Genomic DNA, 9,843 nt, shown 5'->3' with positions numbered 1-9,843 from the left:
AGCAACTACCTTGATGAGCAGCTCCTTACTTCCAACACTAAGAATCTTAGCTCGCCAGCTAATGAGCTTTTTTGTGAGTCTATCCTTCAAATAAGCAAAGATGGCCGTCTTGTTATGCCCTACATGTATAGGGAGCTCCAGGTACAACCCATGTTCCTTAACACATCAACACCTAAGATTGCCGCCAATTGATTTCTCTTGTGGAGACTGACATTACCACTGAAAACCACACTTGACTTCTGTAGATTGATGTGTTGGCCCGAGGCTTTTGCATACACAGCTAAGATGTGCTTGAAAGCTAGACATTCTGCCATTGAGGCCTCTCCAAATAAAAAAACTGTATTTGCAGATGATGAATAGTCGGTGCAGTAAGAGACATTTTCAGGCCTTTGATCAACTCCTGCTGGACTGAAGAAGAAATTAAAGCTGAGAGACCCTCTGCACATAGAATAAAAAGATATGGGGTGAGCGGATCCCTCTGTTGAATGCCCCTAGTAGGCAAGATAAACCCTGTGGGAGTCCCATTAATTAGAATAGAGTAGCTAATTGACTTCACTGTAGCCATCACAATCCAACCCAATCCAGACAAAATCCCAACCTCAACAGGACTGCTTCCAAATACTATCATTCCAAGCGATCGTATGCTTTAGAAATATAAAGTTTTAGGGAGAAAAAACCGTCTACCTATCTACCGAGCTTCTTCATAAAATGAGCTATTTCAGTTGCCACCAAAGTGTTGTGTGAGATCAGCCTTCCAGGGACAGAGGCATTCTGTAGAGGTGAGATGATTTGAGGAAGAATCGACTTCAACCTGTTTGCCAAGACCTTTGAAGCAATTCTGTAGACAACATTACATAACGCAATTGGTCTCAAATTAGAGACAAGTTTAGGCTCTTTAATCTTCGGGATCAACGTGAGATGAGTGAAGTTAGACTCTTGAGAAATCTGCCCTGTACAAAGAATCTCCTTGACAGCCATGCATACATCCTTCTCCAAAACGCTCCAAAATTTCTGAAAAAAATAACGAGACATTCCATCTGGACCCAGGGATTTGGATAGGTGCATTTGAAACAGGGCTTTGTTAATCTCATCGTCAGAATAGGGTGCAGTGAGTTCTGCATTCATTGCAACAGAAACCTTGGGCTACAAGTAAGTTATAACCTACTCGAGAGCCACCGAATCAGTACTACCAGCTCTAAAAATAGAATCATAATACCTAATGATCTGGTCATTCACCTCTGCCGAATTGGAAATGCACTGCCTTGCATCATTAAGTAAGCCTTTGACACGATTCCTACACCTCCGATTAGAAGCATGTCTATGGAAAAAAGCCGTGTTACAATCACCATCTTTTAACCACTGAATCCTTGATTGCTGCCTCCAATAAGTCTCATTAGCAGAGAGCAATTCATTTAGTCGAAACTGTAGGGCTTTCTGCACTTCAAAGTGATTAGGTTCAAAACTCTGTTTCATCAGTGTATCTAACTTACTCTGAATCAACTTCATCTCAATCTGTCATTGCTGGAAGACACCACAATGCCAGTGCATGAGCAAGTGACCTGTCTATTTGATTTTCCTCCCAACCTGAGCCATTGGTTCCCCAATGGTTGGGAGCATCCATCCCTACTGAAAAACATTCACACAATCCGAGTGATGAAGCCACATTTCCTCAAAACGAAATTGTTTGGAGTTCGATTTCCAGCCACTGGTTCAGGGCGAACTTCGATGAGAAGAGGGCAATGGTCCGACCTGCTAAGCTGGAGCGTGATACAACGAGAGAAAGGGTATAACTCTCGCCATTGCATCATCTGGAAAGCTCTATCAAGACACTCCTTCGTAAAATGATTAGACCACCACTACTAGAAATCTGTTCATTTACATCACCACTATTAAATCGGTCGGAATTGCACGCGATGTAAAAAAAACGTATAAACATCGGCTTATGAAATATCGATTTCTATTGTGGTTATAAACATCGGTCGTTAAATTAACCGATGTGTAAGCTTTCGTTCAAAAAATTTGAAAAAAACACGGAAGGACTAAATTAAAAAGTTTGAGAAACGCGGGGTCCAAAATTTTAATTCCCCCAACACTTGGTCATTTTGTTTGAAACTTTCGAACCCTAATTGATAAACTCTCACTGCCTCCTTCGCGTCCCCGACCTCAGCTCCTTCTCCAATTAACCTGACCGGCGCCCCCGACCACTGTTAGCCAAATAGCCACCCTCAAGTATAAGGGTCAAGTTATAGTGTAGGGATTATGAGTAGGGGATATCGTACCCAAGGGATTGGAAAATCCACTCTAGCAAATGTACAAGTCATAAACAAGAGCTCACAAGTGAACCAAAGTTCATGGTGAATATATGCAAGATGGTGTAGTGGTTTGACTTTTTTGGCTTTGAAAATGGTTTCGAATCAAATTAACACAAAATGAAACTTGAAATGTAAATTAGGCTATGTTAAATTAGATGTGATAAAATGGATGGAAGTTAGAGCTTTAGGTTGTTCACCATAGCCTCCCTTGTATGCATTGATGTTCAAACTATAAGTAATGCAATCCCAAATATCCAATTACCCTCTTAGCATCCGGATAAGACTACTAAGGCCTAAACTCCTTTTATTTTATCAATTTCCACCGGATAAGTGCGAAACTAACTACCCAAGAACAAGTTATATTACCGGATAAGTATCAATTCCTTGCTCCTAGATGCATAAAGATTTGAGTTTAGATAATCAAGCAAGCAAACCAATCCTAGATCTAGGTGATTTTAACTCACTACCCTCACATACACACCTAGTGTGCTATCATGCTTTCAATGTCTAAAGCTAGCTATTCTCTAAACATTGTTCATGTAATGACAAATGCAAAGTATTCAAATTAGCTAGATTCAAATACAAGCATTCACTTCTTGAATTAGCATGTGAAGATGATTATGGAAAATGCTTCAAATAAGATTCAAACATCAATTCATTACAAGTTTGGCTAGGGCTTTCAACCCTAGCCCCAACAAACTAACTACTCACTCATAATCAAATACATAAGCTTCAACATGTTTATGAACATCAAACTAAAAAGTAGGGATAGAGAAGGGACTAGTGATAATCAAGTTGAGGATGGTGTAGATGAACTCATGAAGGCATTGACATGGTAAAAATGGTGATGGTGATGATGATTCCTCAAGTGATGCTAGACTCCTCTCCTTCTTCTTCAAAGGTTGATGATGGAATATGAGATGTAGAGATGATCTAGTGGTGAAATGGTGGAGTAGTGAAGCTTTTTGTTTATGAAATGGAATGGGTAGATGAAAAAGATGATGCAGGTTGTGGTGGTGGTAAGTGAGGTTTTATGAAGGAGATGAAGAGAGAAAGAAGATGTAATGGATGAAGGAATTGGTCCTTTTCTTCTTTGTTGTAGCCTCTATTTATAGGCTACCAAGGAAAACTATTTGGCTTTAAATAAATGATGATGGGTTAGGTTTGAGCATTTAAACATTGATGGAATTTGTTAGGTTTGAATATTTAAACACTAATGGAATTTGTTAGGTTTGAGTCACTTTCTACTCATTTTTCCTTCAATTAATTCTCCACTAAGACTTCAGATTTTGCCCGTGACTTCTTCATATGAAATGATCCACCATGAGTGTAGATCATACTGTAAAATTTTCAGAATTTATCTCCATGCCTTTGGGCCGGAAATGCTGCTGGACTCCTTACAGGTCCAGTTTTCCAGTTTTGCTTCTGCAGAAAATTGGGCTGAATGTTTGAAGGCCTTATACTTCTTTTTTGCTCTTGTACTCTTCATAAGAAATGTTTCTTAGGATGTCTAGAATGGATCTGGAAGGTTTCAGCTCATTTGAAGTTCATTTGGTCAGGTGGTCGCTCCTTCTTCCTTGCTTGGCTTGGTTTCTCCTAGCCGGAGTAGGAAAATGTGTAAAGTTGACATTTTTAGTGCATTTCCATTTTTCTCCATCATTTTCTAGCATGATAAGGAAAATATAATAAATATATATAAATAAACACAAGGTTAAGCAAAAGTACAAGATTAGGGAAATAATGAAATTGGATTAGTCAACATTAAATTTGGACTTTAGAACAAGTAATTTCCATGTTTTAGGGGACAAATATGTATATGAATTATGATCCAACAACCACAGCTCCTTCTCCGACCTGACCCGGGGCCCCGACCTCAGCTCAGAGCCTGGAGCTCGTTCTCCGTCCTGACCTCGAGCTCATTCTCCGACCTGAGCCACCTCGAGCTTTTTCTCCGACCACCACCAGCGTAGGTTCTCTCTCTCTTCTCTCCACCACCAATACTGATTTTCTCTCTCTTCTAATATGATACTGCTCCGGTGAGCCCACTGTTAAACAGGCCCGGTTTCGAATTTGATTTCTTCTACTTGAGGAATTAGAGTTGATTTTGCTTCCGCCCGAAACCCTATTCAACTCTTCCTGTGATTTGGTAATTTCTTTCCGATTGGCAAATCTCTCTTTTCTAACTTTGTTTCCGACTTTCCAGGTTACCCAAACGAAGAAGTCCATCATTGCTCCTCCTCCCAAAAGCCAGTGTGAGTCAATTTGCCTCATTCCTATTTGAATTTTGAATTTGGATTTGTTTTATATTTATTGTTGCTTCAATCCAGTTTTCTACTTTTCAATTTTTTCATTTGGAATGTAGAATTTTAATTCAACCAAGTAGACACTGTAACAATGGCAGAAAGAGTAATGGTGTTTTTCTATCTTCTCTTTTGGTTTATTGGCAATTATTATGCTTTTGAGATGTAGGACAGAAAGTACTTCTTTGTTCAGTTGTTAAAGCTGGTTAGCTCGAAACGTGGATAGTATTTCTCTATTCATGCTTCTTCTTCTTTTTTGGCAAGAGTAGTATAATTTGATAGGTCTGTGAACCGGGACAAGTTTTGCTAATCAAGTATTTTGGAAATGTAACAGGTGCTTTTCAAAGTTTCTTGGTTATCATTTTGAAAGTTTTGTTTTGTTGTTGTCTACTAAGCCCTTTGTTTCATTCTGTTATCACCAAGGAGAATGGGATATCATCGCAGAGGAGAGGTAATTTTTCAAACAATCTATGTCGTTTCTCAAGTTTTGTTGCCACGTACCGAGCTCCTGATCAGGAAGTTGCCATATTCCAGAGGCTTGTTTGTGAAATCGCTCAGGACTTCAACTTGACGTATATGTACAGCCTTTCAAATGCCATATGTTTGATGGTTCAGTTTTGTTACCAGTGAGTAATTGTGTTAACCAATTTGTTCTTGTGTTTGCAGACTGATGCCATATTTTTAGCAGCTTTCTTGTTCTGATGCAGTGGCTTAGGATGTGTCAAGTACTTATAGAAGTGAACCAATCATAGAAGAACCAGCGACGTCAGAGCAAGAATTCACTAACCTATCACAAAGTGACATTGAAGACTTGTTCAATGAGGAATATGAGGAGGATCCTGATGAGATTCCTACCATCAATGTCAGCATGGAACAGTTCACAGACACATTATAAAACTATATGCAAAAGAACATGGATCTCCAAGAAGGTAACATGTCCAAGGCTTTAGTTGCGTTGAATCCAGAAGCTGTTTCTCTGCCTATTCCCAAGCTCAAGAATGTCAGTCGACTACGAACAGAGCACCAAGTGTAAGTGCATGTCATTCCCTAGTTACAAATCACATATGCTTTAGAGAATAAACTAATATGAAATCAGCTAGACAAGAGCCAATTTATAGTGTGAACAAAAGCCAATCTAGAGAATAGTCGATGTCTAAATATTGTATTTTCCTTGGGAGATCTCACTATGATTCCTCTGTTGCAATTGTTTTGCTTCTCGGGGAGAACATTCCTGCAGTGTTACATGGGCTCTAAGTTCTTTTAATTTACCCTATGAGTTCATGATTTGATTGATCGATCTCAATATTTATGTTTTCCATTGAGAAACCTCTACTGCCTAAGAAGATTGGAAACTGTAAACCCGCATAAGTCTTCCTGTAGGAAATAGTAGAAATGAAAATGACCAGCAGAAAAACGTAAAAAAGAGAGAGAAAGAAAGAAATAAATTGCTAGGAAATCTTCCAATATGTATTGAAAATCATAGTTGTTTTGAGTATGAATACAAACAAGGGAGACATGAGCATTTGAGGATCACATGGTTCTGTCTTCAGATCGGGAAAAAAAATGGCATTAGTTAAGTCTTCCACTTAAGAAATGGGGACCAGCTAGCTTGTTATGTCTAGTATGTCTTGTCAATTACATAGCAATGATATTTGTAGACCTGATAATCCTTCTTTTCCTCATCAGGATATACGTTTTTCTGTGGATTGTCAAAATGTAAAAGGTGAATACTACATGAGACAGTTTCCTTGTTTATTTTTGTCTCTCAGTTAGTTTTCAAATATCAACAGTTTTGTACAATGATCTCATAGTTATTGTAGCTAATATAACAGAAGTAATATATGACAAGTTTTATCTTTATAGTATATATCTTCGTAGAAAAACATTGTGATGTTTATATGAAGTGCCGACCTAAATTACTAGTTTGAGATGCTCGAACTACTAGCATTATGAATGTTTTTAGAACATATGAGTTGAAATGGACATGAATTTGCCAGGGATCTTGATGACCAAAGACACAAACGTGAATTAGGTAAAGTAAATAACTAAATATAACTATGTGGGGAATTGCATAGAAGAATATAATATAACACTTAAAGAGGAATTAAAATATGATATTTATTACCATATTTTTTGGAGAGCCAACAATGAATTTTACATGGGATTAAAAACGCTCAAGTAAGACAAAATTTAACCCTTAATCTAAACTGGAGTCATGGTGTTGGGGTGAATGTGGTTCATGTAAGTTCATGATATTGTCATTTCATTCTCTGCTTCATAAACTTCGTATCTTTCTGCCCATCTTGCAGACAACTTCAGAATTCCAGAAGCTTTCCCTCAGCAGAAGATGATGTCTATTCCATTGATGACCAACACCTGATTTCACCTGAAGTGTAGTTGACTATTCCATTGAAGTAAGGGATGTTGATTGGACTTTGGGTTTGGTATAAGCACAAGGCTGAGAAAGAAAAAAGAACAAAGAAAACAATTAATCACAAGGTCGTAAGAACTTACATCCTTCTTTGTTTGCAGTGTGTTAAAATTACTTATGTATTGATTGTTCATCTTATATTTTGTTCTCTTTTACACTTGGCACATGATTTTGACAAAATACTTTATATTTCCAGAAAATATGAGGAAATCTGTGCACCCCTGGTTGAAGAATTTTGTTACATTACTTATAGGGTCCCTTATTGATAACACATGTTTTAAGGAAAGAGGTAAGACTTTATCCTACTTTGAGTGAACTGTGGGATTTTACTCAATGATTGTGACTTATATGTTGTTTTATACATTTCTAGTGGGCAGTAAAGGCGCGCAAATCATATAGCCAAAATGATATTGACGAGGTGTGCATTGAAGTGGCTGATTATATATAGAGTTTGGTGTAAGACTTTTGGCTTCCATGATTTTGAGTAAGGCTAGTTTTTGCTTGAAGCAAAGTTTGGTGTAGAACGTACTTTTGTAGTTGGTTGCTAATATGTTTCTAGGCTAGCCTTTGTAGGTTTTGGGTTTTATTTTGTGAATTATGTTGAATCATGAATTTGGAAAGAAAATTAATGGAAAGCCCCAATTTTTGGGTGATGAGAAATATATTTCTTTTTCCAGCAGCTAGATGATTATTTGCACATCATTCTTATATATATGAACTGATGTATATAAATGGGAAACAAAACACTAATGTCAAAGAAAACGATGTCAATTCAGAGATTCCAAATCAGTACCTAAAACTGGACTGATGTCTCATGATTATGAACATATCGAAATGTCATCCAAAAATCGATGTACATAAAACCAATGCACATCGATATGTAAACACCAAACCGTTATCTGCTGTCAACGTACAAATCAGTTGTTATAAAGTAAACTGATTTACCATGAAATACAGGACATCAGTTTTGAAAAATAGAAATGATGTCTACAAAACTACTAGACATCGTTTCAACTAACAAAAAGCGATGTTCCTAGTAACATAAAACATCATTCTTAATAGATTAACTGATGTTGCCTAAAGGCACATACATCGTTCTCAGGAGAATAAGGCGGCAAGATGCACGTAAAAATGGACACGAACAAACAAAATTTTTTAGAGACTGATGTCTACGAGAGTATTAGACATCATTTCTAAAATTGTAATCGATTTAAATGTTCACTTAGGTATTGTTTGAGATATACTTTATTAAGCATAAAATGTGAAAATATGAAGAATTAAATATAGTTAACATATAAGATTATGATGATTATAACGATTATACATCGATTTGTGGTTTAGAATCGATGTTGGTCGTTGTCTGGGACATCGGTTAAAAACGCGCTTATACTGATGTCTGCATCTTTTACATCAGCCACTAAGAGATCGGTCAGAATTTAGTTTTACATCGGTTCTGGACTGATGTAAATGAACAGATTTCTAGTAGTGCACGTGAATCGGGGGCTTACAAAACCCGTATCCAGTAACTCGCAATCCACAAGAGCTTGATGAAAACGAGCCATCTGTGCTATACAACGCGGAGGACCACCAGACTTGTCAGCCTGGCTAAGGATCTCATTGAAGTCACCGGAAACAAGCCATGGCAGACGACGCTGTGTCGCCAGAGTACGCAAAAGATTCCACGTAGTAATGTGGTTGGCTGTTGTGGCAACGCCATAGATTCCAGTGAATCGAAAAACTCCAGCCGATCCTACAACCCCAACCTCTGCATCAATATGATTAGCAGAGTAGTGTCTGAGTCGGATAGGAACCTCATTACGCCAGAAGAGCGCCAAACCACGACAGTCATCTTCTTTTGGTGCACAGACAACACCATCGAATCCCATCCATCGTCGAACAGAGGTCAATAGATCCGGTGAAGCTAGGGTTTTTGAAAGAAAAACAAGGCTAGGGTTTTGTTGACGAACAATGCTAACGAGGGCATCCTGAGTCTCACTACAACAGAAAGGCTTTTTAGCGACTAAGTTTTTTGCGAGGAATTTATTTTCCTCAGTAAATGTCACTTTTTACGAGGAATATTTCGATTCCTCACTAAATGTCATTAGGTTTTCTGTGAGAAACATATTTTCCTCACTATACACCACTTTCTACGATGAATATTTTAGTTCATCACTAAAGGTGACCATAATTTGGTCTTCTAAATCATCATGTTATTAGCGAGGAAATATGAAACTTGGGTGAGGAATGTTTTCATCGCGAAAACAATATTCAATGAGGAAATAATGATTTCGTCGTTATTACTTTGGCGGAAAATTATGTAAAACCCGCCAGATTCAATGGTGACAAAACTATGGTTTCCTCGCTAAAAGTACGTGTTTTACGAGGAACTATTTCCTAGTCAAAAGAAGCAATTAGGGAGGAAATAACGATTTCGTCGTTATTTATTTGGCGAAAAATTATCTAAAACCCGCCAAATTCAAGGGCGACAAAAGTATGGTTTCCTCGCTAAAAGTCCGTCTTTTACGAGGAACTATTTCCTCGTCAAAAGAAGCAATTAGGGAGGAAATAAGAATTTCGTCGTTATTTGTTTGGCGGAAAATTATGTAAAACCCGCCAAATTCAAGGGCGACAAAAGTATGGTTTCCTCGCTAAAAGTCCGTCTTTTACGAGGAACTATTTCCTCGTCAAAAGAAGCAATTAGGGAGGAAATAACGATTTCGTCGTTATTTGTTTGGCGGAAAATTATGTAAAACCCTTCAAATTCAATGGCAACAAAAGTATAGTTTCCTCGCTAAAAGTC

General features: G+C 37.8%; 1 long non-coding RNA gene across 3 annotated transcripts; it reads left to right on the top strand.

Annotated features, from left to right (window-relative positions):
* The first annotated feature begins 4,146 nt into the window (after nt 1-4,146).
* On the top strand, nt 4,147-7,685 carry LOC133738144 (uncharacterized). 3 transcript variants are annotated; one of them, XR_009859967.1, is made up of 8 exons: nt 4,147-4,278; nt 4,516-4,564; nt 4,947-5,184; nt 5,279-5,641; nt 6,299-6,335; nt 6,922-7,111; nt 7,240-7,332; nt 7,414-7,685. It is a non-coding gene; the product is annotated as an uncharacterized LOC133738144 (long non-coding RNA). The 3 variants fall into 3 exon arrangements; XR_009859965.1 differs by having other exon boundaries at nt 4,516-5,184; XR_009859966.1 differs by lacking the exon at nt 6,299-6,335 and having other exon boundaries at nt 4,516-5,184.
* Nucleotides 7,686-9,843: the final 2,158 nt, after the last annotated feature.

The sequence above is a fragment of the Rosa rugosa genome, chromosome 3 (assembly GCF_958449725.1).
Source record: "Rosa rugosa chromosome 3, drRosRugo1.1, whole genome shotgun sequence".
NCBI lineage: Eukaryota > Viridiplantae > Streptophyta > Magnoliopsida > Rosales > Rosaceae > Rosa > Rosa rugosa.
This window is presented reverse-complemented; position numbering and strand designations above follow the sequence as displayed.